This window comes from Scyliorhinus torazame, chromosome 17 (genome assembly GCF_047496885.1).
Source record: "Scyliorhinus torazame isolate Kashiwa2021f chromosome 17, sScyTor2.1, whole genome shotgun sequence".
NCBI classification, from domain to species: domain Eukaryota; kingdom Metazoa; phylum Chordata; class Chondrichthyes; order Carcharhiniformes; family Scyliorhinidae; genus Scyliorhinus; species Scyliorhinus torazame.
In genome coordinates, this window is record NC_092723.1 from 136426008 (window position 1) to 136452261 (window position 26254).

The 26254-nt window shown below is 48.8% G+C and overlaps 1 protein-coding gene across 2 annotated transcripts in view; it reads left to right on the plus strand.

Moving 5' to 3' along the window:
- LOC140394174 (protein kinase C beta type) overlaps positions 1-26254 on the plus strand; it is a 531938-nt gene that overhangs the window by 129304 nt on the left and 376380 nt on the right. The window lies entirely within an intron of this gene.

The window sequence follows — 26254 nt, forward strand, 5'->3', positions numbered from 1 at the left end:
TTTTTTTTTAAAATCCGGGTTTTGAAAGACAGATGGCTTTTTGGAGAACGGTGCAATTAAAGCATTGTAAAAGTTGGGCTAATGGAATTTTCTTTATATAAAGAGTGTTCCCTGGGGAGTAGAGACATTGGGTGCAATTTAACCAGCGTGTTGCAACTGGTGCAGATTTGGGCACCCTGGTTAAATAGCAGGAAAGGCCAAAATCAAGATTCAGGACAGACACAAATCAGTTTGCTGTTTAACTGCTCCCGAAAACAAATTCCAGATCATGCCCAAATATGTTGAGCATATCATTAACCCTCATTCTCATTCATTTCCATCACATTTGCGAGATTGAACTCAAATGCAATGGCTTCCTGGGAATTAACGACTCCCCAGCGAGAAATCACGTGGACGCCGTTTAGTACTCCTTTTTACAAACCTGAAGCTGGCGCAATGGCTGCTGAGGGGAACTAAGGAGGTGAGTAGCAGATTCTCAGAGGATAAGGCGTGTCCATCAGCTCACCACCCCCCTCTTTACCCTAATCACTCCACTCCTCCCATTCCCCTCACTTCCTTCCCTCTCTCCCCGACTATTCTGTTTCACCCTCCAAGGGACTGTCCCAACATCATGGCCCTGTGTCGGCACTATCAGCGCTTCAATATAGAAGGCAGTAGAGTGATAACTCACTATGTGGTTAGGTCGGGTGCTCCTCAGATTATGCTAAAGCCTGAATCCTGACTTTCTAGTGACAGCGACCTCACACCCATCCTCTGAACGGTGTCTGCGTCTGGGACATTTGATCTTGGACCACTGCGGGGGGGAAACGGGGATAGATGTGCAGGCTCGTCTGTTGTGAAGATTAACATGACAGGCATCCGATGTATCGGATGTAACATGTTTGAATTCTGAACATTTCCATTCCCCCTAGCTACAGGTAGTGCTCCCGTACTCATTCAGTGATCTCTCTTGTTGAATCTTTCGTGACCTACAGCCAGGTCTAGGTGTGTCCCCAGAGTAAAAAAGCAGAGGTGGATGCAGCCTGCAGTTTTCCGTGCCCTGTGGTTTTTTGCCCTCGGTGGACATCCTCTGGAGATGGGGGGCCCTTTGGCCAGCTTACCGGTGTCACTGACATCACTGTGCCACCCCTGTTCTGCCTGCTGTCCTTGAGATGCATTGGTGTTAGGAAGGGGGGGATTCGGAAGAACTGGGGACCACCATTGTCTGCTTAGTGGCAGGCCCCGGTTGGTCTCCAGCACTTCCTCCTCCTTGACGGGGGCTTTGGGAGTCTCCGTGGGATGGAGGGCCAGCTGGAGTGAGCTCCCGAGGCCTCTGAGTCACCTGGCTCTCAGTACTGGTGGCTCCTCATTGTCTGCAACATGGCATTGACGGAGCCGGTGATGACCCTCAGTGACTGGGCCATGCCTTAGCAGGGATGTCTACTCTCCCCGCTGTTGTTTGCCTTGGCTACAGAGCCATTGGCGATGGCGCTAAGAGCGCCAAAGGGATGGAAGGGGCGAGTCCGGGGGTGGGGGGGGTGGAACACAGGGTCTCGTTGTATGCGGGCAAGCTACTCCTGTATATTTCTGACCCGCTCGGGGGAAATGGGAGAGATTATGTGGATCTTGAGGGAATTTGGCTGGTTCTCGAGGTACAAATTGAATATGGGTATAAGTGAGGTTTTTGTGATCCAGCCGAGGGGGCAGGAGAGGAGGCTGAGGGAGTTTTCGATACTTGGGAATTCAGGTGGCACGGGGATGGGAGCAGTTGCATAAATTAAATCTGGCTTGGTTAGTTGAACAATTGGAAGGAGGACTTTCGGAGGTGGGACATGCTTCCGCTGTCACTGGTGGGGAGGGTACAGACCATAAAGATGACGGTTCTCCTGAGATATTTGTTTGTTTTCCAGAGTCTCCCTATTTTTATACCAAAGGCCTTTTTTTAAGCGGGTTAATGCGATTTGTGTGAGCGGGTAAAAAGGAAAGTGCTGTTGAAGAGCCGAGGCGGGGTGGGGCGGGGGGTTTGACCCTGCCGAACTTTAGAAATTACAACTGGGCAGCAAATATAGACATGATCAGGAAATGGGGTGGGGAGCGGGGGTGAGGGGCAAGCTTAGGGGCACTGGTAACTGCACTTCGTTCTCGCCAGCCACCCCATAAGCCCAGAGGTGGTGGCAGCTCGGAGAGTCTGGGGGCAGTGGCGGAAGCGTATGGGAGTGGAGGGAGCGTCGGTGTGGGCTCCAATTTGTGGTAATCACCAGTTTGTCCCGGGGAGGTTGGATGGGGGGTTTCGGAGGTGACAGGGGGCAGGTATTGAGGGGCTGGGGGATCTGTTTATCGATGGGAACTTTCCTTGTTTGGAGGACTTGGAGGAGGAGTTTGAATTGCCGGTTGGGAATGGGTATCGCTATCTGCAGGTGAAGGACTTTGTACGAAGGCAGGTTTTGATCTTTCTGCTTCTACCGCCACAGGAGATACAGGATAAGGTAGTTTCGAAAATGGGGGTGGGGGAGGGGAAATCTCGGAAACTTATAAAGAGCTTATAGACTATGAGGGAACCCAGGTAGGGAGGTGAAGCGCAAGTGGGAGGGAACCCAGATAGGCAGGTGAAGCGCAAGTGGGAGGGAACCCAGATAGGGAGGTGAAGCGCAAGTGGGAGGGAAGCCAGATAGGGAGGTGAAGCGCGAGGAAGCCAGATAGGGAGGTGAAGCGCGAAGGAACCCAGATAGGGAGGTGAAGCACAAGTGGGAGGGAACCCAGATAGGGAGGTGAAGCGCAAGTGGGAGGGAAGCCAGATAGGGAGGTGAAGCGCGAGGGAAGCCAGATAGGGAGGTGAAGCGCAAGTGGGAGGGAACCCAGAAAGGGAGGTGAAGTGCATGTGAGAAGATAAGCTGGATAAGGAGCGAGAGGCAGGTCTGTGGGAGGATGCTCTGAATAGAGTCAACACGCCCTCATTATGTACCAGGCTCAACCTGATACAATTCAAGGTGGTCACTGGGCACACATGACGGTGGCCTGGATGAACAGGTTTTTTGGGGTAGAGGACAGGTGTGCGAGATGTGCAGGAGGGCACGCAAATCATGTGTTTTGGGCATGTCCGAAGCTTAGGGGATTCTGGCAGGGATTTGCTGATGTCATGTCCACGGTGCTAAAAACGAGGGTGGTGCCGAGTCCAGAGGTGGTGATCTTGGAGTGTCGGAAGACCCAGGAGTCCAGGGGGCGAGAGAGGCGGTCGTTTTGGCCTTTGCCTCCTTGGTAGCCCGGAGACGGATCTTATTAGCGTGGAGGGACTTGGAGCCCCTGAAATCGGGGGTATGGGTTAGCGACATGGCCGGGTTTCTCAGGCTTGAGAAAATTAAGTTTGCCCTGAGAGGATCAATGTTAGGATTCGTCCGGAGGTGGCTGCCGTTTTTCGACTTCTTGGATGGATTGGATTTGTTTATTGTCACGTGTACCGAGGTACAGTGAAAAGTATTTTTCTGCGAGCAGCTCAACAAATCATTATGTACATGAAAAGAAAAGGAAACAAAAGAAATTACATAACAGGGCAACTCCAGGTACACAATGTAACTACATAAGCACCGACATCGGATGAAGCATAGAGGGTGTAGTGTTAATGAGGTCAGTCCATAAAAGGGTCATTTAGGAGTCTGGTAACAGCGGGGAAGAAGCTGATTTGAGTCTGGTCGTGCGTGTTCTCAGACTTCTGTATCTCTTGCCCGATGGAAGAAGTTGGAAGTGTGAGTAAGTCGGATGGGAGGGGTCTTTGATTATACTGCCCGCTTTGCCCGGGCAGCGGGAGGTGTAGACAGAGTCAATGGATGGGAGGCAGGTTTGTGTGATGGACTGGGCGGTGTTCACGACTCTCTGTAGTTTCTTGCGGTCCTGGGCCGAGCAGTTGCCATACCAGGCTGTGATGCAGCCAGATGCTTTCCATGGTGCATCTGTAAAAGTTGGTAAGAGTTAATGTGGACATGCCGAATTTCCTTAGTTTCTTGAGGAAGTATAGGCGCTGTTATGCTTTCTTGGTAGTAGCGTCGACGTGGGTGGACCAGGACAGATTTTTGGAGATGTGTACCCCTAGGAATTTGAAACTGCTAACCATCTCCACCTCGGCCCGATTGATGCTGACAGGGGTGTGTACAGTACTTTGCTTCCTGAAGTCAATGACCAGCTTTTTAGTTTTGCTGGCATTGAGAGAGAGATTGTTGTCGCTGCACCACTCCATTAGGTTCTCTATCTCCCTCCTGTATTCTGACTCGTCATTATTCGAGATCCGGTCCACTATGACGTATTGTCAGCAAACGTGTAGATCGAGTTGGAACCAAATTTTGCCACGCAGCCGTGTGTGTACAGGGAGTATAGTAGGGGGCTAAGTATGCAGCCTTGCTGGGCCCTGGTATTGAGGACTATTGTGGAGGAGGTGTTGTTGTTTATTCTTACTGATTGTGGCCTGTGGGTCAGAAAGTCGAGGGTCCTCTTGTAGAGTGAGGAGCCAAGTCCTAGATTTTGGAGCTTTGATCATGAGCTTGGCTGGGATTATGGTGTTGAAGGTGGAGCTGTAGTCAATAAATAGGAGTCTGATGTAGGAGTCCTTGTTGTTGTCAAGATGCTCGAGGGATGAGTGTAGGGCCAGGGAAATAGCCTCTGCTGTGGACCGGTTGCAGCGGTATGCGAATTGCAGTGGATCAAGGCGTTCTGGGAGTATGGAGGTGATGCGCTTCATGGCCAATCTCTCGAAGCACTTCATTATGACTGAAGTCAGGGTCACCGGACGGTAGTCATTGAGGCAAGTTGCCTGATTCTTCTTTGGCACCGGTATGATGGTGGTCTTCTTGATGCAATTGGGGACCTCGGAGTGGAGTAGGGATAGGTTAAAGATGCCTGCGAACACATCTGCCAGCTGATCCGCGCAGGCTCTGAATGCACGACCAGGGATCCCGTCCGGGCCCATTGCCTTCCGAGGGTTCACTTTCAGGAAGACCGATCTGACTTCGGAAGCTGTGATGGTGGGTATGGGTGAGTTATGGGCTGCTGGGGCACTCAACAGCAGATTGTTGGTTTCCTGCTCGAACCGAGCATAAAATGCATTGAGTTCATTGGGGAGGGGTGCGCTGCTGCCAGAGATACTGCTCGGCCTAGCTTTGTAGCCCGTTGTGTTGTTTAGGCCTTGCCACAACCGCCGAGAGTCTGTCTCTGACTCTAGCTTAGTTTGATATTGTCTCTTGGCATCTCGGATGGCTTTGCGGAGGTCGTACCTGGATTTCTTGTATAGGTCAGAGTCGTCTGACTTGAACGCCTCAGACCTGTCTTTCAGTAGGGAGTCAATCTCACGATTGAGCCATGGTTTCCAGTTGGGGAACGTACGTACTGCTTTCTTTGGCACGCAGTTGTCCACACATTTGCTGATGAAGTCTGTGACGGTGGTGGCATACTCATTTAAGTTGGTCGCTGAGTTCTTAAATATGGACCAGTCCACTGTCTCGAAGCAGTCACGTCGGAGCTCTTCTGTTTCCTCGGACCAGCATGCACGACCTTCTTAGCTGGATTCTCCCGCTTGAGTTTCTGCTTGTATGCTGGGAGAAGGAGCCCCGTCTTATGTTCTGATTTCCCAAAGTGCGGTCAGGGGATGGAACGTTAGGTGCCCTTGACTAGTAGTGGTCATTAGTGTTGTCACCCCTGGTGGGACAGGAGATGTGCTGGTGGAATTTTGGCAATACACTCTTGAGGTTGGCCTTGTTGAAGTCCCCGGCCACGATGAACAAGGCCTCAGGGAGTTCTGTTTCGTAGTTGTTTATAACTGTGTCCAGTCCGTCCTGCGCCTTCCTCACTTCTGCCTGGGGTGGGATGTAGACCGCTGTGACAATGGTTTAAGTGAACTCGCATGGAAGATAGTATGGGCGGCACTTCACGGTCAGGTATTCCAGGTCCGGGGAGCAGTCAGTCGCCACATCCAAGCACCAGGCGGATTTGATGAGGAGGTAAACCCCTCCACCCTTTGCTTTGCCTAATGATGCGGTGCAGTCCGACCAGTGAATTGAGAAACCTTCAGGTTGTATGGCACAGTCCGGTGAGGCGAGGGTGAGCCATTTCTCTGTGAAACAGAGCACCCAGCAGTCTCTTACTTCCCTATGAGAGATAAGTCTGGCATTAAGTTCATCCAGCTTGTTTTCGATCGCTTGGACGTTTGCCAGGAGTATGCTGGGGAGAGGGGTCTTGAAACCGCGTTGCTTCACTCTCACCTGCAGACCACTGCGTTTCCCTCACTCTCGGTCGGCGGTTGCGGCTGGATGGTCCCGAGATCCGATGGGAGAAGTCTGACCTTGTGGAAGGTAGGTGGTTCCGTCTGGCGGGGTCCAGGGCGTTGGCGGGGACCAGGGCGCTGGTTACGTTTCCGGGGTCACCTCTGGCAGTGTCCTGGGCACTGGTTGAGGTAGAGGGGTTGCTAGGGGGGCATATGTGCGATCCGGTCGGGTCACGACGTTCCGTGGGCAAGGGAATATCTTGCGGCGCATTCAGGTCCGCCATTTTGGGGGTCCTGGGTCGTGGGCAGGGGCTTCCTGAAAAAAAAAAGAAAATCGCTTATTATCACGAGTAGGCTTCAATGAAGTTACTGTGAAAAGACCCCAGTCGCCACATTCCGTCGCCTGTTCGGGGAGGCTGGTACGGGAATTGAACCATGCTGCTGGCCTGCCTTAGTCTGCTTTAAAAGCCAGTGATTTAGCCCAGTGAGCTAAACCAGCCCCTTGAGGCAGGTTGGGCTGGGTCTCGTGGTCTGTTCTCTCCCTGGGCGCTCCTGGGGTCAGGTCTTGGAGTAGGCCCGGTCAGGCCTCCATGTGGATTTTTCTTTCTTCCATCTTCAGATAGGTCGGGTTGCTGGGCACGCCTCTACGGTTCGGGTCGCTGGATGGGCCTGTCAGGGTCGAGTTGGGCCACATCAGGGCCTCTGGGGACTGGGCCTGGGCGATCCAGGGGCTGGCGTCAGGTAGGCCGGGTCAGGCCCAAATCGAGGTCGGGGCTTCACTTCCGGTTTGGGCCCGATCCGCTTCCAGGTCGTGGAGGTCAGGTCGGGTCGGGTCAAATGGTCTCACGGGCCTCGGAGGATGTTCAAACCTGCAAGAAAAGATAAAAGAGAGAGGTTAGTAATAATGTTAGTCTTAGAATTAAATTTGAAAAGATGAGAACGATTATAAGATGAATGAATAAAAAGAGGATCTGTTAGGGAGAGCTCGCAGAGAGTCGCCTCGCTCCGGCGCCATCTTCAGGAAGAACCATCTTCCTCAGGGATAACTAAACTGTTAGCAGATACAATAAAGGAGGGGGGTAGGGGATGCTAGTTCAGCGAGAGGAGATGGAAGGACTTGGGAATTGTGTATATAAGCTATGTTGGCTGGTTGTTGGTTGGGGGCGGTGTTACGTACCACAATTTGTATCTTTTGTTGTTATAAAACCATAAATGCCTTAATAAAATGTTTTTTTTTAATACACAATGTAAATGCATAGACACAGGCATCAGGTGAAGCTTCTGAAGTATACTGTACTACTAGGTAGAGAAGAGGTGTGAAGAGATCAGATCAGTCCATCAGAGGGGCGTTTAGGAGTCTGGCAACAGCGGGGAAGAAGCTGTTTTTGAACCTGTTCGTGCGTGTTCTCCAGACTTTTGTATCTCCTGCCCGATGGAAGAAGTTGGAAGAGTGAGTAAGCCGGGTGGGAGGAGTCTTTGATTATGCTGCCCGCTTTCCCAAGATAGTGGGAAGTGTAGACAGAGTCATGGATGAGAGGCGGGTTTGTGTGATGGACTGGGCTGTGTTCATGACTCTCTGAAGTTTCTTGCAGTCTTGAGCCGAGCAGTTGCCATGCCAGGATGTGATGCAGCCAGATAAGATGCTTTCTGTGGTGCATCTGTAAAAGTTGGTAAGTGTTAATGTGGACATGCTGAATTTCCTTAGTTTCCTGAGGAAGTATAGGTGCTGTTGTGCTTGCTTGGTCATAGACGTGGGTGGATCAGGACAGATTTTTGGTGATATGCACCCCTAGGAGTTTGAAGCTGTCAACCATCTCCACCTCTGCCCTGTTGATGCAGACAGGGATGTGTACAATATTTTGCTTCCTGAAGTTAATGACCAGCTCTTTAGTTTTGCTGACATTGAAGGAGAGATTGTTGTTGTTACACCACTCAACTAGGTTCTCTGTCTCCCTCCTGTATTCTGACCCGTCGTTGTTTGAGATCCAACCCACTATGGTTGTGTCGTCAGCAAACCTGTAGATGGAATTGGAGCCAATGTTTGCCACGCAGTCGTGCATGTATAGGGAGTATAGTAGGGGCTAAGTATGCAGCCTTGCGGGGCCCCGGTATTGAGGACTACCGTGAAGGAGATGTTGTTGTTTATCCTTACTGATTGTATCTATGAGTGAGAAAGTTGAGGATCCAGTTGGAGTGAGGAGCCAAGTTCTAGGTTTGGAGCTTTGATATGAGCTTGGCTGGGATTATGGTGTTGAAGGCGGAGCTGTAGTCAATAAATGGGAGTCTGATATAGGAGTCTTTGTTGTCGAGATGTTCCAGGGATGGGTGTAGGGCCAGAGAGATGGCATCTGCCATGGACCGGTTGTGGCGTTACGTGAATTGCAGTGGATCAAGGCATTTTGGAAATATGGAGTTGATGTGCGTCATGACCAACCCCTCGAAGCACATCATTGTGATCAATGTCAAGGCCACCGGAAGATAGTCGTTGAGGCACGTTGCCTGGTTCTTCTTTGGCACCGGTATGATGGTGGTCGTCTTAAAGCAGGTGGGGACCTCTGAACGGAGTAAGGATAGGTTGAAGATGTCTGCGAACACATCTGCCAGCTGGTCTGCGTAGGATCTGAGTACGCGACCAGGAACCAGGTCCGGACCAGTCGCCTTCCGAGGGTTCACTTTCAAGAAGGCCGACTTGACTTCGGAAGTTGTGACGGTGGGTATGGGTGTGTCCAGGGCTGCTGGGGCAGTCGACAGTGGTTTGATGGTTTCCTGCTCGAATTGAGCATAGAATTCATTGGGGAGGGGTGCGCTGCTGCAGGGGATTCTGCTCTGCTTCGCTTTGTAGCCCATTATGGCGTTTAAGCCTTGCCACAGCCGACGACAGTCTGCGATTTAGCTTGGTCTGATTGTCTCTTGGCATCCCTGATGGCTTTGCGGAAGTCATACCTGGATTTTTTGTATAGGTCAGGGTCGCCTGACGCCTCGGACCTGGCCTTCAGTAGGGAGTCAATCTCCCGACTTAAGCCATGGTTGAGGAACATGCGTTCTACTTTCTTTGGCGCGCAATCGTCTACACATTTGCTGATAAAGTCTGTGACAGTGGTAACATACTCATTTAGGTTGGTCGCCGAGTTCTTAAACATTGACCAGTCCACTGACTCTAAGCAGTCACGTAGGCGCTCTTCTGTTGATCAGACCAGCACTGCACAACCTTCTTAACCAAATTCTCCCTTAAGTTTCTGCTTGTATGTCGGGAGAAGGAGCACCGTCTTATGGCCCGATTTTCCGAAGTGCAGTTGGGGGATGGATCAGTAGGCGCCCTTGATTTTTGTGTAGCAGTGGTCGAGAGTGTTGTTGCCCCTGATGGGACAGCAGATGCATTAGTGGAATTTTGGCAGTACACTCTTGAGGTTGGCCTTGTTAGTCCCCAGCTACGATGAATAAGGCCTCCGGGTTTTCTGTTTCATTGTTATTTATAGCTGTGTACAATTCGTCCAGTGCCTTCTTCACTTTTGCCTGGGGTGGGATGTAGACTGCTGTAATAATAATAATATTAATGAGGTTGGACTGTGTTTGTTGTTGGTGACCATGTATGGATGGATGGTGGATTCCTGAATCCTTTTCTTTGGTGTTTGTATTCAAAATGCTGAATATTGTTTGGGAGTTGGTGGGAGGAAGGAATTGTTGGCTAGGGGATTGACATTGTATTTGTTACCGTTGATTGTTTGTTGGTGGGTGTAAACTTGGATGAAAACGTGAAAAAGGAGGAGAATAAAAGTAATAAAGAAAATAAATAAAATAATGACTGAAGTGAACTCACGTGGAAGGTAGTACGGGCGGCACTTCACGGTCAGGTATACCAGGTCCGAGGAGCAGTTGGTCGCCAGGGTCACCACATCCTTTTACTTTCCCTGATGATGCCGTGCAGTCTGCCCAGTGTATTGGGAAGCCATCAGGTTATATGGCACTGTCCAGTGAAGCAGGAGTGAACCATGTCTCTGTGAAACAGAGCACACAGCAGTCCCTTACTTCAAGGTAAGTCTAGCGTTATGTTTGTCAAGCTTGTTTTCGATCGCTTGGATGTTTGCTGGGGAGAGGAGTCCTGATACCACGTTCTTTTCGTCTCACCTGCTTCCTCAATCGGCGGCTGCGTCTAGATATTCCCGGGATCTTATGAGAGAAGTCTAACCTTGTGGAAGGTAGGTGGTTGCACGTGGTGGGGGCCGGGGCACTGGTTTTGTTTTGGGGGTCGTGTCTGGCAGGATCCTGGGTGCTGGTTGCGATTTTGGAGTTGCTGGGAGGGGGGCATGTTTGCGATCCGGTCGGTCCCGGCATTCTGCGAGGGCAGTCGCCCTTGTGTGTTTGAGTCCTCGCATGGGGTCTCTGCCGTTTCATGGGTCGCCGCCGTTTCGGGGGTCTTTAATCCGGGGCCGGGTCATAGGCAGCGGCTTCCTGGGTCAGGTTGGGCCGGGTCACGTCTTCTGCTCCAACGTTGGTCATCTGGTCGAGTGTTCCTGGAGTCAAAGATCATAGATCATAGAATTTACAGTGCAGAAGGAGGCTATTGGGCCCATCGAGTCTGCATCGGCCCTGACAAAGAGCACCCTACTCAAGCCCATGTATCTACCTCATCCCCGTAACCCAGTAACCCCCACTTAACCTTTTTGGACATTAAGGGCAATTTACAATGGCCAATCCACCTAACCCGCACATCTTTGGATTGTGGGAGGAAACCGGAGCACCCGGAGGAAACCCACGCAGGCATGGGGAGAACGTGAAGACTCCGCACAGACAGTGACCCAGCCGGGAATTGAACCTGGGACCCTGTGAAGCAACTGTGCTAACCACTATACTACCGTGCTGCCCTTCCTGGAGTCGGGCCTCCAGATGGATTCTTTTTTCCATCCTTCGGTAAGTTGGGTCACTGGGCGGGACTCTCCGGGTTGGGCCGGGCCGGGTGCCCCGGCGGTTGGATCAGTTAGAACCGGGAGCTGGCATCAGTTCTTTGGCCGGACCGGGTGCTCCAAGGGTTGGGTTGGGTCCAAATCGTGGCCCGTCCCCATCAGATCTAGATCCTGCGAGATGGTGGTCAGTGAGAGGGATCATTTTGTCTGCCATGAACAACTCACTTGAGACAGGTTACCTGGGTGAAGAGATAGTGGAGCCTCACCTCTGCGGCACAGGCCAACCTCGCTGATGATGACTCCTCTCCTCGGCCAACCCCCTCGATTTCCATGGCTCATTCCTCATAGGGGGTGAGGATTCTAATCTCTGCTACTCCGCTCCCACCACGATCCTGGCCCTTTCCTGCTTATTATGGGCTATCTGCTACTGCAGGGACAGAGGACATTGTGAGCGGCATACTTGATAGGTTGGGGGGGGAGGCCTATACATGTGCCATGTGTAGGCACCACACCTGGACGTGAAGGGGTTATGTTGGTGGGTGCTAGTGGGTTCTGAGGAGAAAGTACAAAGATCAGATGTGGAGAGGGTGCGAGGTGTCAAGCAGTGATTTGTGAGGGTGCAGGTTGGGAATCTGAGGGATGGCAGGTAGAATTGATGCCAGGAGGGAGGTGGTAACTCACCGTTGCTCGGTGGGGGTCGTTGGTCTTCCAACATTATACGGCGGTCCTCCTGGTCATGCTGCCTGCATTTGCAGCCACTGCCACTGACTCCAAGGTGGTATTGGTGACCCTGCTGCTCTGCCTCCGACCCTCTCGGGTGATCAAGATGTCTCGTCTCGCATCAGGAAGCCTGGCCAGGTTGGCATCCTCGAAGTGAGGAGCAGGTTTGCACACTACCATGCTGGTGTGTTGACTGGGAATGAGTGGTGAGGGAGTGTTTAAAAGCAGCCCCCCCCCCCCTGTTAGCGACGAGGCGCTGAGGTGCGAGTCAGGCGAGACAGTCAGTAATGACGAGAAGCTCATGAGAGATCATTTCCAGCACTAAATGCCGTTAAATACGGGTCACGATCTCGCCAATGCGTCTGTCAGGAAGCACCCCACCAATCGTGCCCAAAAGACATTTAGAAATGTTTCCTTTCAATCATGCCCATTGTGAGTTTAGCAAGATGATGTAGGTAGAGGGTGGAGCCAGGGGCTGAAGCAGTCAGTGTTGAGTTCAGTTTAGATCCGTCTGTGAACAGACTAGTAATTTCTGGAGAAACAATGAGTTTTCATCTGTCTCTGAACAGACCAGCAGTTTCTCTCAAAGCAGCTTTGCCTGCAAACAGAATAGCAGTTTCTGACAAAGCTGGCAGATTAATCAGTGGTTTGACGGCCAAGAATCTGTATGCTGGGTCCTGAAGGATCTCTTTCTCATATTAGTTTATCCAAGACATCATTTACAGCACGTATTCCTGGGTTGGCTAACTGTATTTTAAAAGCGGATTTTGGCTTGAGTGGGGAAGAAAGATAACAGGAGTTAAGTGTTTCATTTTCATTGTTTCATGGATAATTGTAAGCTATTTTCTTTATGCTTAAGTTAGTAATACTGCATAAAGTTTGTTTTTAATACCATACCCCGATTTGTGCGTGGAATTACTCCTGAAGTATTCTTTCCTCAGTCTTACAAATTAAATAAAATATTGGGGTTTCTGTCTGGTATCCTAGCAACTGCTGGGGTCTGGACCTGGATCGTAATAGCGGGAAACATTCTTCTTATCTCAAGATCACCGTTTATGACTTCACTTATCAGATGTAAATCAGGAGGCCTTTCCGAAAGTAGTCGTCGCCATAAAAATCATGGGTGATCTGAACTGGCTATCTTTAAAACAGGGCCGCAAATTTAAACAACAGGTAACCGAGGGTCACAACCTGCCTGCTTTCCTGTGCTGCTGAAAATAGTCTAGCACTGGGAATGGAGGCAGGACTGCCAGATCCGGAATCTGGCTGCCAATGTTTCCATACCCTGCCTCATTTTGGTACCAATTGGGACAATGAAAGTTCAGCCCACGGTCTTCAACCTTCTTCAAGAACCTCTCATGGTTCTTGTGTTCACTTACACTAACATAAACTATCCCTCTCCAAGGGCATTATTTTCAATGGCATGCAAAACTACTAAATGCTGAGGACCACAGAAATTGTAAAATACAAAGGTGGGAGTGAAATGTTTTTATTTATTACCTAGTGCCTGGTGTACATGCATAGAAGCTAATTATAAGCCTCCATAGCAGTAATACAGTAGTACAGGTATGGATTTGTTCCCTCAGGCAAACAGTACCAGACCGTTTATTTTCTCTCAACTGTTGCATACTGTAAATGTACACAAGTTGACATTTATCTACATTTGCCTCAGTAGGAATGGTCAAATGTCGGACACTGTGTACTGCAGAGCTGTGTGTTTTTAAAGTCCGTGGTGCTGCAGGGAATTGTCTTGGTGTGCACTTGTCCTAAATTACTGCAGATGCAAGGAATAATAACATGGCAGTGAACTAATAAAGCCAATTCTAAACTAGGATGTGACTGTAATGTATCAGTCACCAATGGAGTTTGAATGCACCGATGACTGGTGTTTTACTGTAATGGGGCTCAGTGAAGAATAGGGTTATACTGTGATAGGATCCAATGTTGAATTGGGTTTTACTGTAATCGGATCCATTTTTGAATGAGGTTTTGTTGCAATAGGATCCAGTCTCAAATGGGATTTTGTTGTAATACAAGGCTCATTGATGATAGAAGTTTTGGGTGTGATAGGTCCTTGTGACTAATCATAGAAGAATCATAGAATTCCTGCAATGCAGAAGGAGGCAAAACCAATCAAATTTACACCGGCCCCCTGAAAGAGCACCCTACCTAGGCCCACTTCTCCTCCCTATCCCCGTATCCTTGTAACCCCATCTAACCGTTGGACACGAAGGGGCAATTTAGTATGGTCAATCCCCCTAACTTGCACATCTTTGGATTCATAGATTATCATAGAATTTACAGTGCAGAAGGAGGCCATTCGGCCCATCGAGCCTGCACTGGCTCTTGGAAAGAGCACCCTACCAAAGGTTAACACCTCCACCCTATCCCCATAACCCAATAACCCCACCCAATACTAAGGGCAATTTTGGACACTAAGGGCAATTTATCATGGCCAATCCACCTAACCTGCACATCTTTGGACTGTGGGAGGAAACCGGAGCACCTAGAGGAAACCCACGCATACACAGGTAGAATGTGCAAATTCCACACAGTCACCCAAGGCCAGAATTGAACCTGGGTCCCTGGCACTGAGGCAACAGTGCTAGCCACCTTGCCACCCAAACCAATGTTTTGGTGTAATGGGATCCAGTATTGATTTGAGTGTGGCTGCATTAGGACCCTGTTAAATGGGGTTTGATTGCAACAGGACCCAGTATTGAATGGGGTTTGGCTATAACAGTGATGATTTGATATCTGGGTGCATTTAATGGAAACTTTTAATATTTTAATTTATTTCAGTAGAATTGACTTTCAACTTGACTCCCCTTGCCCCCACCTCCACAATAGTAATACAGCATTGAGATATTGTACATTATAAGAAGACCTCCCACTCCACCCCCGCTGCTCTCAATTTTCTCTTCATCACTTTTAGGATGAAAACCATTCAGTGGGTTGCGTGGAATGCTGCGTTCTGTCAGTCTCTCCCCTTATTACTTTGACAGGTTTCAGATCTCTAGAATTTAAAACATAGATGGAAAAGTATGTTTTATTTTGAAGGCAATTATCTCCTCCGTGGAGGCGACAATTGTTCAGATAATTATGTTTGAAAAGCAATATTGCTGTATTGAAATGGTGACAGAGCAATGAATCATATTCGAGTACCAGGGACAGTAAATCTCAAATGGCCAGATCTGTGCATTTGTTGTCAGCTGTGGTGTTATCCAACTTCCAATCATCATAATTTCTGTCTCTTTGTTGCAAAATATGCAAATACCTGTAATTTAGCAGTGCAGAGTGGCTTTTAACATAATGGTAGTGACCATTGTTACTGTTGGTTCTTGTAAGCGAGGTCTTGAGGTTTTAATTGAACTGCCTTAAAGTGTGTCTGTGTGACTATCAACATTAATCTAATTAAGAATATTTGTCTGAAACTTTGTTCTGTACATATGCTGATCCTTTCAGTTTTGCCCAGTACAGTTTGGTGTCCAAGGGACTTAAATATGATTCCTTGCTCTGTCACCATTTCAATACATCAACATTGCTTTTCAAACATAATTAAACTTTGTAACATTAAATTCTAAAATAGCATTGGTATTAAAACTTAGTACAAAGAATCACCTCCCTGTGCATGGCAATAGTGTCAGCAATGCACATGGATGCTGCACTGTCACGGACAGCATTTCACTGAGTGAGAGGGATTGGGCCTGTGGTGTAGCAAGAAACCGAAGAGTAGAAGAGTTGAATAGTGAAAAAGAAATGGAATAACAAAAGTGATACAAGAGGGAAAAGATATGCTCATCCACTGAAAGGCCTGTGATTAAAAGCCGGCGACGAGCTGGTGTTCAGATGGGCTTGGAGCTGAACATATTTGCACTCTGATAGTCCTGCATGTTGTTTAATTTGTTGTCTCCATTTCATTCTTTTCCCAGCTGCTGTCCCAATGTGGCTTATCTTATCCCAGGAAGAAGACACCAGGGGCGAAATTCTCCCCAAACGGCGTGATGTCTGCCGACTGACGCCCAAAACGGCGCCAATCAGACGGGCATCGCGCCGCCCCAAAGGTGCGGAATGCTCCGCATCTTTGGGGGCCGAGCCCCAACATTGAGGGGCTAGGCTGACGACGGAGGGATTTCTGCCCCGCCAGCTGGCGGAAACGGCCTTTGTTGCCCCGCCAACTGCCGCGGAAATGACATGTCGGGGCGGCGCATGCGCGGGAGCGTCAGCGGCCGCTGACAGTTTCCCGCGCATGCGCAGTGGGGTAAGTCTCTTCCGCCTCCGCCATGGTGGAGACCGTGGCAGAGGCGGAAGGGAAAGAGTGCCCCCACGGCACAGGCCCGTCCGCGGATCAGTGGGCCCCGATTGCGGGCCAGGCCACCGTGGGGGCACCCCCCGGGGTCAGATCGCCCCGCGCCCCCCCTTCCCAGGACCCTGGAGCCCACCCACGCCGCCTTGTCCCGCCGGTAAATAGGTACTTTAATTTACGCCGGCGGAACAGGCAATTTATTGGCGGGACTTCGGCCCATCCGGGCCGGAGAATCGAGCGGGGGGGTCCGCCAACCGGCGCGGCCTGATTCCCGCCCCCGCCGAATATCCGGTACCGGAGACTTCGGCAACCAGCAGAGGCGGGATTCACGGCGGCCAACAGTCATTTTCCCACCCGCTGGGGGGTCAGAGAATGACGCCCCATGTGTCTTGTGGGGTCAGGTTTTTTTTTCATGTTTCTCATTGACCCCACTTGAGCCAAACCTTCCAATGCTGTGGTGTTACCAGCCCTGGATGTATTACAGGAAGTTTCATCATTACTTGTGCACAGTGAAAAGGTGGTAAAAGAAGGAAAAAGTAGGGCCAATTAGAGACTAAAAAGGGGATTTATTCATTGAGGCAGAGGGTATGGCTGAGGTACTAAATGATGTCTTTGGTAGCATCTTCTTCCTTGGTAAATAATGAAAGAGAAGGTAGTTGAGACACAGAATGACCTAAAATTGATAATACCCTGATTGTTGACAAGTTACCAGGACCGGATCAGATGCATCCGAAGATATTGAAGGAAGTAAGGGTTAACATTGGGAGACAATGGTCATAATCTTTTAATCCTCTTCGGATATGAGGCTTGCCTCCACTAGCTTAGTAAGGTACGGCCATATTTTGCAGCAGTCCAATTGTTAACTGCCTTGGGTCATGGCTTCTGCCTTCATGAGGGAGAGTATCCAACTCCAAGAGCTGCTGGGCAATCAGATGACCTGTAGCTCTCCAGTCCCAGCAGTGCCACCAGGAGTGGTGGCCACTGCTGGGTCCGTAGTCAGTCCCCAATGGTGAGCAGTGTGGAATGGCCTCATCCGGGCTAGTCAGGCAGGCCCCAGCGATGAGGTACAGGAGAAGGCAGTGATCAGAAGGCCTGAGGTGAGCAAACAGGGGCCTTAATTCTGTTGTGGGGCCTCAATTAGTCACAGGATGCTTGGACAGATGGTGTATGCCAGATATCATGATACCAGTGGAGTGGGAGGAGACCCTTAAATGACCATTAATTGGCAACTTAAGGACCTCAATTGGCCCAAGGCAGTGAGGCAACTCAGAATTTACCCCTGCACCAATACAATACCAGCGGAGGCAGATAGGTGGTAAGCATAATGGGAGGGTACAGTTTCAAAGTTTGAGGATGGCAAAGATGTTGTGAACAGTGATAAACTTCAAGAGGGCATAACGAGCCTGGTGAAATGGGTAGACAGGTGACAATTGGAATTTAATACAGAGAAGTGTGAAGTGAAAGATTTTGGTTGTAAGGATGAGGAAAGAAATGTAAATCAAAGGGTTACAGTTCCAGAGGGAGTGCAGAGCAAAGGGATGTGGGGCAAATGTAAACAAATCATTGAAGTTGATAGGACAGGTTGAGAAAACATTTAACCTATGACCCTGGATGATGAACATTTATAAAATACTGGTTTGGCACTCCACTTTAGGAAGGAAAGGAAGGCATTGGAAAGGGTGCTGAAAAGTTTTACGAGCTAGGTTTGCAGATGAGAGACGCCAGTTATGTGGATAGATTGGTGAAACTGGAGCTGACAGAGAAGATAGAGAGAAACTTTGCTCATTGATGTAAGAGTCGAGAGCCAGAGGACACCTATTTGAGGTGATTGGTAAAAGAACGAGAGGTGGCATGAAGAAAAACTGCTTGACACTGTGCATGGTTAATATCAGGAATGTACTGCCTTGAGTGTTGTGGTGGCAGATTTGGTTGTGGCTTTCAAAAGGATTTGGATGGTTATCTGAAAAGAATAATTTGCAGGGTTATGAGGAAAAGGCAGGGGAATAGGACAAGCTGAGTTGGTTTGCCAAATGGCGCCCTTCTGTGCTGTAAACATTGTATGGTCTCCAACCTTCCCATTCGATTGTTTTTCTTCATTTCCCATATTTTTATAACCATTAAATGAAATTCTTCCTTTTTTAATGCCACAGTGATTTTTATTCTCCCTGGTTTCTCACAGCAATGTTCAGAGGATTAGATTTTCATTGCTGAAGACTCTAGAGAATTGATAAACCTACTGTGCTGTTGTGGAAGATTAGGTTATTGAGAGGTTATCTCATAGGTAGTTTATCTCAGAAATATTTGTAACCAGGAAGTTACCCAGGATTTCATATTCCTGATTGTGCAATTCCACGGTGTTAGCTTTCACTTTCTCTATAACTCTTGTATTTCACCTTTTTATATTTCATGGAAATACTGATGTTTGAAATCCTGTTCCATGTAGCCAAAATTAGGCAAGGATTCAGATTTGCCATACTATTCGGATTTCTAAGTCAGCTGCATAATATATGGGGGACAATTTTGATCCCACATTCGCAGTCAACAAGAATGGCATTGCAGGTGGAAAATTCGGCGAGAATCAGAAAACATGGTTCTTGCCGGCAAGGTTGCGATTTCCGATTTTGGTTTTTTTTCCAGGCCCCTATCGAGAAAAATGCCACAGAAGGCCAGGAACCTCATTTTAATACATAATATAATTAGAGAGCCAACTTTCCCCTCGATTAATATTCATCAGTTTAAAGGAGCCGCGTGGCTGGTATGCAGGCAGTGCTTCCCGTGTCCTGCTGGGCTTGTGGCAATATATCTGCTGAGGGATTGCCCTTCCAGAGTGGCAGCTGGATTGTGGGTGGGAGCAGGAGTGACTGAGGTTCCCATGAGAGGCAAGGCTGAATGAGCAGAGTGGGGACTCTGTGGCAAGGGGTGTTTTCCAGCCTAATGAGGCCTTAAGACCCTCACCTCGGTCAGGTGAACTGCAGTTATAATGAATCCCCACTTCAGGCAGCACTATGAAGCCACTAGGCAAGAGCTAAATGGAAGTTTAAGCCATTGTTTACGGAGGCCAGGCTGTCCGGGATAGTATCTGAATGGCTAACTGTCAAGTTGGAAGACTTGTTTAATCTGCAGCCCATCAGGACTGGGGGAATGAGGCTGTCCTCCAAGGATGATGTTGACATGCTAATTACAGACTTCTCATTCATCAGGTGTGCCTTGCCTGCTACAAGGGGATGCCAGTTACCTAATTAGTTCCCTCACCCTCCCTCGATGAGTCAATTTTATCAATTTAGTCAGCATTGTAATGCACGAGTCTGCTACTGATTGGCGCCCAATATTTAGCCCTTTAGATGGCTAGCACCCAAGCATTGAACTCCAAGGCTGATACCTGCATCTGCATAACAGAGAGGTGCCACGGATGTGATTCCCAATGCAAGGCATTATGGTTAAGTGATTCAAGGGATGACTGGGAGGTTGTGGAGGGGGCAGTGTCTTGTTCCCCCATGAGGTTAGAACGCAGGTCCATTGAATGCACTCAACTGTCCTAAATCCTCACCTTTGGGGGAGTTACGGGCCCGCTGAGGTTCTCGATGGTCAAAGTGTGGAGTTCAGAGCAACAACTGTGGGGAAGTAGCTATTGTGTGATGGGAGCAACAACTATGGGGAAGTAGCTAGTGTCCAACAGGGGAGGGAGTGGTGCTCACATTGGGGAATGTGCATTGTTGGATGTTCCAGACCCTGAGAGGGCAGTGAGTCAGGGCATTGTCAGGACTCCTCATCGCTGGCATGTTCTCTTCCTTCCAGTTTTTGATTCTGGAGACCCATCAAACCAGTTGAGCCAGCAATTCTTTTGATTGTGACCGACCAGCATTAGCGTCTTTGATGTATCAGGAACAGTGCCTTCCAGAGGAGGGGGAGGCAGAGCCCATTGATCTTCCAGGAGCAGAGCCTCAGAGAAGACTACTGACCATGGGTATTCCAACGTAGAATTTCCTACCTCCAAATGTCAGGGGTCCAGTGCCAGAGAAGATTGCGTCTGTCCTGGGGATGGTGGACTACATGTGCCAGGTGATGCAGGAGTTGGCACTACATGGACGGAGAGGTCACCCATTGCCTGTTGTCCTGAAAGTTACTGCCGCTCTGTACCTCTATGCCAGCGGTTCATTACAGGACTGCACCGGTGACCTGTGCAACATACCCCAGTCAGCAGTGCGCTAATTCATAAGGGAGGTCCCCAGATGCGCTATTTGCGAGGGCCCATATGTACATCAACCAGGATCAGGTGAGCCACAACTCTTTAACTTTGCCCGCATAGCAGGCATGCTCCAGGTGCACCCACATGGTGCTGCACTCCCCATAGCAGCATGGGGCACCATTTTTGAAACACGAGGGATTCCATTCCATCAATGTCCAGATCGCCTGTGACCACTCGATCCTCAAGATGCAGGTATGCGCCCGTTTACTGAGGAGCACCCATGATAGTTACATCTTGGGGCGTTCGCAGATCCAGTTGCTTTTGATGGAGAGCAGCAGCTGGAGGGATGGCTCCTCAGGAACAAAGGATACCCACTCTGGGTGGCAGATGACGCCAGTGAGGAGGCCACAAACACCGCTGAGACTCGCTATAACAAGGTCCATGCATCAACATGCCGCTGGTTGATCAGGCAATTGGACTCCTCAAGATGTGGTTCCAGTGCCTGGACCGGTCAGGGGAAGCCCTCCATTAGAGCCCCCAGAGGATAACCCTGCATCATATGGTCTTGCACAACCGCACAACCTGACACTGCACACAGGAGAGCAGCTGGACCAAGAGGACATGACGAGTACCACATTTCCTCAGATGAGGTTGTCTAAGAGGGTGGCGAGGGGCAGCCTGTGGAGGAGGAATGACTTCAGGTAATGGCCAGGGCTCACATTGACTCTCAATTTGGCGACGTCCAGGTGTGAAGACCTCTCTCTCTGGGGCAGGGGGCCCTGTGCCAGCAGTGGCATGTCTTTACTGAGTCGTTCCGTGTGGGGGATGTGGGAGATATAGCGCTGCCATTCTCATCCAACAGGGATGAAGCACCAAGTGCGTGTGGTTTGCGGAGCATGGCGCCATGACATGACGGCGTGGAGGAGTTGTATGATGAACAAAGTGATTTTTTTAATAAGTGCGATATTACACCAATCACTTATATCTACTTGCGCTTTGGTTCACCTGTGCCCACGAGATGCCTACAGTTTCTTACTCTTCCTCACCCTCGCTTTGTCTAGGTTTATCCCCAGGATCCACGGCTGAGATTGAGGTGGCCTGCTGCCTTCCATGCCCAGTTGCCCGAGATGCCCTTGGCGGACGTCTCCTGGGTGGCCTGGACCTTGAGGCTTACTTTATTTTCAGGCTACATGGGTGTTGCAGTGCTGCCCTCTTCTGTGTCCGGGGCTGGAGATGTCAATGGGCTGGTCACCTCCAGTGTCTCCTAGAAGGCCCAGTTTGGTGTTCCTGCCTGTCCTTCTTCCTTTGGGTCCCCGGGAGTCCCTGGGCTCCTGCGTGGGATAGAGAGGGAGCTGGAGTGAGATCCAGAACCCCGCTGTCCTCCCGCGCTGACACTCGTGGATTTCCACTAATGCCTGCACCATGCATTTGAAGCCCTGCACCATGGAGCTAGGGCCCTCAGCCATGGAGGTCATGATCCATGGAAAGGACATACCCTGCCATGGAATGCACGTTCTGCGCCAAGATCTCTACTGCAGACAACGCCTCAGTGTTTGCCTCGTTGCATTGGAGTGACGGCACCATCTCCTTTGGCAGAAGGCGATGGGAATCCTTCAGCCAGTCTTGTCGTCCTAGGATGGATGCTGCCATCCCTCCCTGATGCTTGCGACTCTGCCTTTGTAGCTATGGTAGCTCTGGGATAACTGGACCCAGGGGCACATCATTTGCCTGGGACTCAACAGAATCCTGGGCTCCGGCATCCCTCCAAATGCCAGGTCCCTGGAATGTTCATTTCTCTGCGTGCTGTTGCTGTATATCTTCAGCTGTGAAATGCGCACCAGTGAGTGACCCAGAAGCCTGCCTACTAGATAATCCCACCGAGGTGTGATTATCTGTGCTGGTGGACGGTACAGGTGACAGCTGGGACGCCTCCTGTGATGCCTTTGAGATGTCTCCCTCCGAGCTACCCTGGTCTGTGATCTCCAGAGGGTGCGAGAATGGTCTGGGCTGGTCGACTGATTGATCTGAAAGCAAAGCAAGATGGCATTATCGCATCATGAGGGATGAATGATGGGAGAAAGTTAACTTGTGTGAGGCTTGCACCATTGCTGCATGTCTTGAGGGTTCTCACTTTTTTACCTGTTGCCCCCACTTTGCCCTCTGCGCAGGTGTGGTCCTGGTCTTTGACCTGCCAACTCAAGGGCGCTCTCCTCAAAGAGCATTAGGGTTCTCAGCTCGAGCATGACTCCAGCAGGCTGTGCTTGCTCGTGCCTGTTGTGCTCTAGTTTGTCCTGCAATGGGACAGGTGGGAGGGTGTAGGCAGGTGTCCTGCCGGATCAGATGATGATGAAGGCTGGCATGCTTGGGTTGGGAATGGGAGCAGGGATGTGAGGAGCAGATTATCTATTGGGTGGGGTGGGGTTGGAGGGGGGGTGGTGAGGGGGGGGGGAATGGACGTCTGCCCAATCGCGGGTAGAGGATGTCACGTCTCTGTTTCACACCATCCTGGAGTTTGGTGACTACTCCCTCCTTGAATTGTGGCGCTACCTCCTTGGCAGCCATCCCCCAACTGGACTTGAATCACATGCTGGGGTGTGTTTAAAAGAGCACCCTACAGAGATTAAGCTTTCTTAGGGTGATCATATCAGAGGCAAGCCACCACGAGCGCTGCCTGTTTCGCGTGAGGGGGGGAAAAAATCATTTAATTAAAGAGGCTGAATGTTTAGTGAGGTTTCCCGCCATTGATGCTGGCAGAATTTTCCCTAGTTTTCTCACCAGAACTAACACTAAAAAAATATGATAAGATTCCGCCCATGGTTTTGTTTTATTTTGCCCCAGGATCAATGCTACAGAAAATAACTTCGAATTGAGATTTAAGAAATCCTCTTTGTTCAAAATTTTCATTGTGGTACAGTCGTCCTGAAGAGCAGGATTTTTGGTTTCCCACTTATGTTTTGATCAATGTTCACTGAGAAGTTCTACTCTTGAAAGCAGTAATTGGAAATTTGGGAATACAGTGAGATGTTAAGGAATCGGGAAAATGTTGGTTCAACACAAACAGGAGTGTCCAGGGAAACCATTGGAAGCTTTTGAAAATTCCATAATTCCTCCGAGGTAGGCTGTATCAACTGTGAATTGTTGGCATCCTACATGCCTGGCCTTACCATTAAACCTTGAGACAGTGAGGTTTTATTTTCAGATTTAAATTCTTAACTGTATCCTTTTAGAGGATGTTGCATTGATGGCAAAATTGCTTCAGTTAACTGTAAAAAGGAAAGTGAATACCAATGCAAAATAATTGGTTTGTGTAATTAGTTCAGCTTGAAATTTTAGCAGTGAGGCAGTACTGTAACATACACTTGTTCAGCCTGAGACGGGCAGGTCTTTTGGGCACCAAGCGATATGTCACTTTGTTAACTAGCCCTCTGTCAGTGTTAACAGGATGGTAAGGCTATCAAACCCATTTTGAGGTTTGATACTGCCCTCTTAACACCAGGCATCAAAACTGATTCCATTGTTTTTAGCAGCTGAGCATTAAACATAATTTCTTTCCTCAAATCTATTCAGTGGGGAAAATGTTCAGAAAAGCTCCTGAAATGTAGCAGGATTATTGAAAACAATGGATTGTTCGAAACATTGAGAATAATCAAAACCATGGTAAGTAAAGTATTGCGGCTATACTGTACTCGAAGGGATGAAAATGTTAATGATGAGATTTGATTCAGAACGTCTATTTGCATCTGTTCTGCTGAGGAAGAAAGAAAATCTTTTCTAGACAACTGAATGCGGAGTAATTGTTCTATGCTGCTTGTGAGTTTGGCAGATTTCCAGGCAGCAATCTGAAGGAGGGAGAGGGGGAGAAAGACCGAGAAAGAAGTGATCTTGATGTTATCACAGTATAATCTAACAGCATTTCACAGAAAGCCTGTGTAGAGAGAAATTTATCACCACAGTCTACAGTCGCTGTCAGTGTTGCTGTGATATTGGATCCCTCTGCTCTAATCACATTAGACAGCCCTGAAATCAGCAAGTATTCATTGCAGAAGAGAAGCTTAAAGACTTGCTTTTCAGCTACTTAAATTGTCAACCTGCTTCGGTTCCCTGCAATCTATATTCTCTACCAGGAAAAAGATCAGGCAACAGAATATGGTTCCTGCCATATTAGAAAGACCCTTTCATAGCCTCTTTCACAACCACAGGATGCCTTCAAACACCTTACATAAAATTATGTACTTTTGGACTATAATCGCTGTTGTAATGTAGGAAATGCGACAGCCAATTTGTGCACAGCAAATTCCATCAAAGTATTACCAATCTGATTTTATGATGTTGATTTGAGGGATAAATATTGAGGAGAGTGGGATATATGTTATCCTCTTCAAAATAGTACTGTGATCTTTTATGTCCACCTGAGTTTAGACAGGACCTCAATTTAACATCTCACCTGAAGGACAGCCACTCCTCGCCGTGCAGCTTTTCTCCACTACTGCAGAGAATTGCCAGCTTTGATTTTTGTACCCAAGCCCTGTACTGAGATCTGAACCCATACCTGTAAGTGAGAATGCTACCAATTGAACCACGGCTGACTCTGCGTGCACTCGTTGAACCGAGGATAGGATAAAGAGAGTGTTAATCTACCTTCAATCCTGCTCAGCAGAAACTATGCAAGAAAGATGCAGGAAATTTTTTTATTTTCTTTTAGAGTTTTAACTGTGCCACAAATCATTTTTTTTCTGTTACCTGTTCACATAATTTGACCACAAATTTAACTTCAGAATTTTTAGCTCAATGTCTCTGAGAAAATAATTGTACAGGAAGATGCTGGAAGCTTTGCATTGCAAAATATTCTTCGGGTGTATGGTACAGGGCTACTTGGTATTGCTTATTCGCTTTAGGCTCCAGTGAACATAATTGGGTATTTATTGGCCTTTTGGTGACATCCAATACAGACAGCCTTTAGGCAAATCAATCAACAGCTGTCAGCCTATATTTAGATGTTCAACAAGCTTAAAGTAGGTTACTATTTTTAAAAAATAATTTGTCACTGGAGGGTCACGTGACATGAGCGCAGGAGCCCCTGTGTTTTCCTGAGGCCCCCCCCCCCCCCCACTTCCTGCTGGAACCTAAGTTGTGGGCTGCCTGGGTTTGGGTGAGGCAGCATGTCGGAAACAATGAGGTTTCATGCTTCGATCATTGGAATCCATGGAGTTTCCTCAAGTTTGCTCACTGTTTTCGATCCTGCTTTTATCCTTGATTCTACTTCCTTTGTGCACCAGTGGACATGTTTGATCCTGTTGAAGGCCTCGCATCTCAATTCTTATCCCGGACTTCACTCTGATAATCATGTTGTTATTTGTTGATGATGTCACTATTGTCCACATATTTGCTTGAAGGGAGATGGAATGTATGGGTATGATGTCCTGTACCGTTGGGTATCATGATTTATATCATGCTGTGCCACGTGTTGAGTTTGGGATGTGTGCATAGTTTCTTAATCCTAATGTATCCCTTGTGGGGGGACGAGGGGTGGAGGGGAGAGGTTAATAGCATTAGTTCTGTCCTCGCTATGTCCGAGGAAGGTCCTTCCCGTGTGAGTTGTATCTTTTTTGCCTGCACTTATTCTTCGGGCCCAACCGGACTATGTTTGATCCAATTGCAGACGGTTTTGTTGAGCTCCGCTTTAAGGGGGAGGCTAGTGGAGTTATAATAGTCCTGGGGCTAGTTCGTGCATTGTGACGGTGCTGGGCTAGGGCAGGCCAATGCACATTTGGAAAGACATTGAGATTGGGTAGGTCTGAAGGTAGGACTTGTCATAATATGCACTCATGCACATAATGAGATACAGACAGGCAGTGACAGACACTCAGTACAACCAATCAACACACAGGACAGAACACAACCAATCACCAGGCAGAACA